General features: G+C 38.2%; 1 protein-coding gene and 1 long non-coding RNA gene across 2 annotated transcripts in view; one reads left to right on the top strand and one right to left on the bottom strand.

The window, feature by feature from the left end:
* Positions 1-8,520, top strand: part of LOC115281026 (zinc finger protein 383) — a 67,377-nt gene that overhangs the window by 9,512 nt on the left and 49,345 nt on the right. The gene's annotated exons all lie outside the window — the stretch shown is intronic.
* LOC115281050 overlaps positions 3,939-8,520 on the bottom strand; it is a 6,652-nt gene continuing 2,070 nt past the window's right edge. The window contains exon 2 of the long non-coding RNA XR_003904047.1: positions 3,939-4,447. This is a non-coding gene — a long non-coding RNA (uncharacterized LOC115281050). The remainder of the gene's footprint in view (positions 4,448-8,520) is intronic.

The following is an 8,520-nucleotide window of genomic DNA, read 5'->3' as shown; positions in this document are numbered from 1 at the left end:
ATATATGAGCAGTTGCAGCATTTACCCATGCTATATAACCTAAGGTGTACCATTGTACAACAGTGCTTTTTAAAGTAACTTGGCATCCTAAATGAAAGGACCTAATTGGTCAAAAGACTTCTCTACCATTTGAATACTGGGAAATTTATTAAAACCTTAGGAAGTTACAAAGCATATCCTAAATAGAATTACAAATTGTTACTAATCTGAAAGCTCTATTTATTTAACCAAAGTGACAATAAAAGATCTTATTTGCCTTTGGGATCCTTCAGCAAAACCTAACTCCTTTTTAACCTCAGAGAAGTTTTAACTAAGCAATCAAAGACCTGATAAAGATAGGACCTAAGGCTTTTGTCTTCTTAACAAAAGAAAAACCCTTCATTTACATAGTCTTTACAAGAGCAGACCAAAGGTCCGGAAAAACTTGTCTTTTGAAAGAGAGAAAAGCAGAATTTTAACCTTATACTAATATACCTTTAATATTCCATTCATGTCAACCTCACACATAAAATTCTTTTTAATGATTCCCTTTCCCTTAAACTTTGTCCCATAGCCATTTCTTTCCAAACAACCAATCTCATTTAGGACAAAAATACTTTCTTTTACCCTTAACAAAAATGTACTTTTATTTCTTATATTTTCCTTACATATCCCCAATTTCCTGCATACAGCGTGCTTTCCTTTTTTTCTTTTTCTTTTTTTTTAAATTTTTTCCCATCAGTCTGGAGTACACTTAGAATTTTAACTCTTAGAAAACTTAGTCTCCTATTGAGGACTTAGTAACTAACTGAAAGATGTTTATACCAGAACTTTTCTTAGATGGAAATTTTATGAACCAATTAAGTACAAAGCAGTTTTTTAACAGTTTTAAATATCCCCAGTTGTTTTGCCACAAGTCAAAAGCCCAACATCCACAGACCTCATCCTATATCAATATATCCATCACTAGTTGTGGCTTGTGCTTTAGTTATCTTGACAGCCAATGAATTCAATCTCAATTTATTATCAAGTACCTTTAAAACTATTTTAACAATTACTCATGAAAACTATAGAACAGACCAAATTAACCACCCTCTTAACATACACTTGTTAAAAATTGGAGCAGAGATCATAAGAACCTATTTGACTTTTGGCAGATTCAGATAGAACATACGTTTCTGTTTTTATCTTAAACCAACAAACTTAAACACTGAATAAGTTTTGCTTGAGTCCAGGTAGGACACTTTGTTCCCTATAGTTGTTTTAACCTCGAAATTTGGTGCAAAAAACTGATTTTTGTGGTCTTTGTTTCTTATCACCTAAGGCAGAGGGAGAAGCTGGTGTTACGCAAATTGGCCTCTCCCCACCCAGCGGATGGCAACCTGATGGCCTTCTGGTTGCCCCGGGCAACAGGGCAGTACAGAAGAATGGGGGAAGGGAGACCTAGAGTAGAGGCTCCCCAGGGGGCAAAGAAGAATTCCCAGTTTAAAATTTTGTCAGCTCTGACAGAGGAGCAGGCGTGAGGCTTTTTGTTTTATTTTGTTTTGTTTAACCAGTAGAATTAGGCAATCTTTGTCAGTCCAGAGAAGAGAAAGAATTCTCCCCAGAACAAAATGAGTCTCCAGCAGCTGCTGGGAAACATTTCTTCAGGTCTCTGTCCCGAGGTAGACCAACAATATTTAGTTCCAATTATAGCCATCAACCTGGGAAATAAATGAGGGAGAAGCCCTCACTTCCACAAGGCAAAGGAACACAGATTTACTAAAGGGCCGACCGACGTCTCGGTGCGGTCCCGGGGTGGGAAGTAATGCTGTGTCCAGCCTTCCACTCAATACCCCAGACGAAAAGCACATGTGCATTTAAAATTTAGACGATAAACTAGCTTATCTCCAGAGGTTCAGACAGGTGACTCTTACAGATTACTGGCGCCATTTTTAGGGTGGAAGAAAATCTATATAGAGTCCTCTTTCTTTAGACTCTATCTGGCTCAAAGCTTTTCAAGTTCTGACTATCCATCACTCTAACTCTGCCCATCTTCACTCACACACACACACCAGAGGCTAGTACATTCCCTCCCACAGAGGTTTTACAAACAAGACAGAGACATTAGAAGAACACTTAACTGGGCAATTTCTTTACTTTACGCACTTTCCTTTTTCTCTGTATTTAGAAAAACACTTAACTGGGCAATCTCTTCACTTTACTCACTTTCCATATTTTCTTTCTACATTTAGAAAAACACTTAAGGACAGACTTCATGGATGAACTGAAAAAATTCTAATAATTGCTTTTTTCTTAACCTTTACTCCCCGCGCCCTGAGGGTCTCTGTCAGACCATTTATTCCCTGCCCCAGGAATTCCAATCACTCACCCGAGCACTGGACCACACGGCAGGTTCCCGCATGGCCATCTCCCTATGAATTTTGAGCCCTGGACCACGCAGCAGGTTCCTGCGTGGCCGTCTCCCTATAAATCTTGAGCCCTGGACTACGCAGCAGATTCCCGCACAGCCGTTTCCCTGTAAATTCTTTAAACTTCAGCTGTTACCTCTTTCTCTTCTTCTTTTTATCTTTGATCGGTTTCTTCACTGGATCCCTCATACTCAGGCTGCCACGTGTTGGGCGCCACTTGACCCAGCCCGCAGGTCAGTCAACGCAGGTCTTGAGGGAGGGAGTGAGAATTGGGGGGCAGGGGGCACAGAGAATGGAGACAAGACAAGGTCTCTGATCAAGCCTCGTTTATTGAGAGAATACACACATCTTAAAGGGTAGAAGGCGGGAAGCAAGGCAGCTGACCTAGGTCGGTTGCTAGGAAACAGGATCAAGTGATTTTTAGGAAAAGTCTAGGCTAAAGGGGAAACTGAAACTGCGATTTTAGCATAGCGCCTGAGGGGCCGATAAGAAAGCCCGGACTGGCTGTCTCCAGCCCTGAATTGGGAGCGATAACACTGCCCTGCCTTCAGGCGGCTGATCTTTGTTCTTCTGGCAGCTTCCCACAAGGCTCTGGAAGAATTTATATAATATGTAAATTCTTTATTACTTGAAGGATTGGTGTGCTGTGTTCTTAAAAACATTTGACATTTTAAGGGGTTAGATTGTTAAATATTTAATATTTTTTCCCATTGGTTTTAGTTTCTTCCTTAAATTACAAAGTTGATAGTGCAGTATTTTCTTTTAGATCAATTTTTTTACTTGATTTATCATCTTTTGCCTTTCTGTTAAAGTTTTTCTTTTGATGTTCAATAAAAGATAAGTGGTTACTGATGACTTTCCTATATTTTTCATTGTATAGAATGTTTTTATAATGCCCTAATGTTAAGTAAAATCTTGGTAACCATTTTCTTATATTTGTTACATTCATTATAAAGACTGTCTTTATTAGAAATTCACTAATGTAGAATGAAGTATAAACTTAAGCTAAGTTTTTCCTCATTATTTACATGAGTATAATTTCATGCTAATATAAAATCACTGACATGATAAATAAGAATTAAGATAAATAAAAATTTGTTACATATTACATTCATGTGGCCTTTCTCCTGAATGAATTTTCTGATGCTTTCTTATACTTCCTATATTCACAGAGTTCTCTTCTAGTAATTCTCTGATGTCCCATGAGAGTTTTACTTAGAAGCACAGGATTGTCTACATTCATTACAATACTAGAGATTTTCTTTCTCCAGTATGAATTTCTCATGTTGAATAAGACATGAACCACGGGTAAAGGCCTTCCCACATTCTTTACATTCATAGGGTTTCTCACCAGTGTGAATTAACTGATGATGAATAAGTTGTGATTCTTGACCAAAAGATTTTCCACTTTCCTTACATTCATAAAGTCTTTCACCAGTATGAATTCGTTGATGGTGTGAGAGTTCCCTGTTATGACTAAAGGACTGTCCACACTCCTTACATTCAAAGAGTTTTGCTCTGAAATGAATTTTCTGGTGTCTGATAAGATTTGAGTGATAACAGAAGACTTTATTACAGTTGTTACATTCATAGGGTCTTTCTACAGTGTGAATTCTTTGATGTTGAGTAATGATTGAGTAGTGATGGAAGGCTTTCCCACATTCACCACATTCATAGGGTCTTACATTCATAGCATTTTTCTTTAGTATGTCTTCCCCATGGTGAATTAGCAGTGAGTGGTAATTGAAGACTCTCCCACATTCTCTGCATTCATAGGGTTTTTGCCTAGTGTGATATATCTGATGTAGACTATTGAATGTTTGTTGGCTGAGACTTTGCATATTTTCATGGGTGATTGTCACAGATTTAAGATATTCTTCTCAATTTCACTGTTCTGTCTGAAAATGGTGATTATACTCTCAGTCATCTTGAAAAACAAAACATCCAAATTCATAGGTTGTAAGTCTTTCCATTCATTATCTTCCATTGAGATGACTTTATTTTATAGTTGTCATCACTTGATGATAACTCCTTTGTTGTACATTGGGATTTCACATCTGAGAAGTAATGAGAAAGAAAACATGATTTTTTTCAGTTCCTGGAAGAATGAAATTTCCGAAATAAGAATATAAACACAATACCTATAAGAAATTGATGGCTTGGAAAGATCTATCTATGGAAGGTGAGTATAGTGTGGACACAGTTGATTAAAGGAGCAGGTTAACTGTTTCTAAAATGTTGCTTCAGATCAGAATTACTGGAAAGCTTGTTAAAAAATCAAATGGTACAAGTATCACTTGAAAAAAATTGAATCAAACTACAGGAACAGAACTTAGCTTTAAGAAAAATCTCTAGTGATTCTGATGTAGCCTGAAGTTGGAAAATCATTAAGGTCTTCCTCTGTACTTAGTCTAACATTGAATAACTTACCATTAACTTCAATGTGATGTCATGATCTGGCCCTGGCTAACATATCACTGAACTATGCTCGTCCCCAGTTCACAATCCTATGTCCCAAAAGCAGATAAAATACTTTTCTATATTAGTGTGATTTCCACTGCTGTTCTCTCTAGCAGGTATTGTTGTTTTAATTTTTTTTAAATTTATTTAAGAGATCTCTCCACCCCACATGGGGCTCAAACTCAAGATACTGAGATCAAGAGTTACATGCTTTTCCAACTGAGCCAGCCAGGCACCCCATTTGGAAATACAGTCTGTCTTTGTATGGCTGGCCCCTTCTCATCCTTCTGGTCTTAGTGTAAATATAATTACAAATAACACTAACCCTCCCCGAACTATGTCAGATAACACCAAATCTTCTTCTAGTGCCCAGATGACTAATCATAACCTTCACAATTTTTTTCTCATCTATTTTTTTCCTGATTTTCTACACTAGACTATAAGATTCCTACTGAAAAGCATCCCATTTAACTCACTACTATTTAACCAGCTTTTAGCACATTATCTACCAGGTGTTTAATTGAGGTGAGCTATTGAGGGGCGCCTGGGTGGCTCAGTCAGTTAAGCATCCGAATTCGGCTCAGGTCATTACCTCACAGTCCATGGGTTTGAGCCCTGCGTCGGGTTCTGTTGACAGCTCAGAGCCTGCAGCCTGCTTCAGATTCTGTGTCTCCCTCTCTCTGCCCCTCCCCCTCTCACTCTCTATCTTTCTCTCTCTTTCTCAATATAAAATAAAGACATAAATTTTTTTTTAAAAAAGCAGCTATTGAATGGTAAGGATTAAGGAAAAGGAATCAGAATGGGGATATAGGAAAATATCAGGAAATAATAGGGAAAACAATTAAGTTCCACAATCATTATTTTAGAAGAATCTTTATGACGTTTTATACATTGGGGCAAAATTATATAACCACAGTTTCATGTAATTATGAACATATAGACTTGCTGATGTGGGAAAACTAGAGGATATCCTCCAATGGGACAAAGGGTGTCTCGGTGGATAGTGAGTCAGAAACTGTAATACAAACGATGCTGGGTCTTCGTTGATGGAGCAAGATGATGGCAGTGCAGAGGGGGAGTGTCCTGGGGACAGTTCAGAGGGCTGGATGAGTCAGCGCTGAGCAGATAACAAGGAGGTCGTTTGGGGCCTAAAGAGATACTGTGTAAAATACCATTTGCTTGGGTGACGATAAATGGCCAAGGATAAGAAACAAGTAGACTCACCAGTGTCAGTAGCCACTGACAGTCTGAAGTAAAAGCAACCTTAGCATGACAGAATAAAATCGAAGTGGTACAGTGGGAAGATCCAAGGAGCTGTGTCATAGAGACTGGATTTCAAGTCTCAGCTCTCTAATTACAAGGTTTATGTCACTGGAAGAATTACTTACAATCTGTAAGTCCCATTTCCACATCTGTAAAATGATTATAAACTTAACATAAGTTAATTGCTAAAATTAACAGTAATTTAGGGCAAAAGTGGGAAAATAATGGTAACTGCTTAAAGCTCAGTGACAGGTACATCGTTATTTTGGCAAGTATTTGAAAATTTCTATAATAAAAAGAAGAGAATAATTTGGGTAAAGTCCCTGGAAAAAATCAAATGCTTAATGTGGGAAGCTGCAAAGACTGTCCCAAGTCCGGCCGCCTCAGGCAAGGAAGTATCGCTCCCTGAGGGAGCGGCCAGAAAAACAAGACTCTCCGTCTAGAGGCCAGGGGAGTGCATTGATTCAGGGATTGGAGACGGGCAGCCAAGAGAAGCCAAATTGAACAAAAGATCAGCCGCATTCGGGCTTATGCAGTGTCAGTCGAACCCCTGCCCAGCGTCGCAGACGCAAGTCTGGGCTCTCCTTTAGATGCTGTGTTTGAAGTTTCAGTTTCGGTTTCCCCTTTTTCTAATAATCATTTGACCCTGTTTCCTAGCAACCGACCCAGGTCAGGTTCCTGCCCCAAACCCTATAAAGGTGTGGATATTTTCTCAATAAACTGGGCTTGATCAGAAACGCTTGTCTTGCCTCACTCTCTGTGTCTCCTTCCTGCCCTATTTTCGCTCCCTCCCTCAGGAACCTAGGACCCGATTTACCGCCCCGCCGGCCGGGTGGGGGACATGACAGCTTAATAAGTGGTAATTACAATAAAGGGAAAAATATTGTCACAAAAATGACAAAAGTAAACAAGTCAAGTTATTTTGAAGACATCAAAGTAGTGCCAGGCTGAGAAGCATAAGCCAAAAAGTAAACATTATTCTAGCACCAACTTCTTCAACATTCATAAAGTCTTGTCTAGCTCTTAAATAGGTCCTCACTGTTTTTTCCTCTCATTTCTTGATACCACTGCCAATACTCAAACTCAAGCATAAATTATTTCTCATATAAGAAAATATTTGCAAAGCATTTATCTGATAAGGGGCTAATCTTCAAAACATATAAGGAACTTATATAACTCAATGGCAAAAGAAAATAGTGTGATTAAGAAATGGGAAAAGGACCTAAATACACATTTTCCCAAAGAAGACATCCAAATGGCATAGTTCATGAAAGTGTGCTCAATATCACTTATCATTGGGGAAATCAAATCAAAACCACAATGAAATATCACCTTATCTTATGTCTTATCAAAATGACAAGAGATAACAAGTGCTGACCAGGATGTGGAGAAAAGGGGACCTTGTACACTATTGGTGGGAATGTAAATGGTTACAGCCACTGTGGAAAATAGTATTTTGGTCCCTCAAATAATTAACAATTGAATTACCATATGACCCAACAATCCTACTCCTGAGTGTGTATCCAAAGGAAATGAAATCACTATCTTTAAGAAATATTTGTACCCCCATGTTCATTGCAGCATCAGTCACAATAGCCAAGACCTGGAACAACTTAAGTGTCCACTGACACATGAATGAATAAAGAACATATGGGGTTTACATATTCAGTGGGATGTAGTTCGCCACCAGAAGGAAAGAAATCCTACCATTTATGACAACATGGATGAACCTTGAAGGCATTATGCTAGTGAAATAAGTCATATGGAGAAAGACCAGTATTTCATGATCTCACTTACATGTGAAATCTAAAAAGCCAAACTCATAGGAACAGAGAGAAGATTGGTGGTTTCCAGGGGCTAAGGGTGGAGGAAATGGAGAGAGGTTGAACTACCGGTACAAACTTCCAGTTATAAGAAGAATAAGTTCTGGAATCTAATGTACAGTATGGTGATCATAGTTAACAATACTATTATAGTATAATTGGACTTAATGAAATGTTTAGAGGTGCAGTAGGCATGACTTTGAGTAGATAATGAAAGCAAATGCAAAATGCTAATTGATTCATGATGTGGTTTCATCTTAGCTTGGGCAAACCATGCAGTATTTAATATATAGTAGCAGAATATTTACTATTGAAGCTTGAAAAGTTGTGAGTTCTTTGTGTGCCATCTTACATTTATGCATGTGAGAGGGTTTTCTTTTCTTAATATTTTTACATTGTAGTACTTGTTTTCCTTGTTGGGGTGTTTGCTTATTTAATACATTCCATCAAGGACAGAAATTACATGCTGGTTCCCCGCCCCCCCCATAGGAAGTGTGTCTTGGGCTTTTCCCTTATTATTTTCTTTACTTTTTTTTTTTCTCTTCTTTTTTTTGGTGGTGGGGGTGGTTATGTTTAAATGAAGT

The sequence above is a fragment of the Suricata suricatta genome, chromosome 16 (assembly GCF_006229205.1).
Source record: "Suricata suricatta isolate VVHF042 chromosome 16, meerkat_22Aug2017_6uvM2_HiC, whole genome shotgun sequence".
NCBI lineage: Eukaryota > Metazoa > Chordata > Mammalia > Carnivora > Herpestidae > Suricata > Suricata suricatta.
Note: the sequence above shows the minus strand (reverse complement) of the source record. Positions and strands in the feature narration are given on the sequence as shown.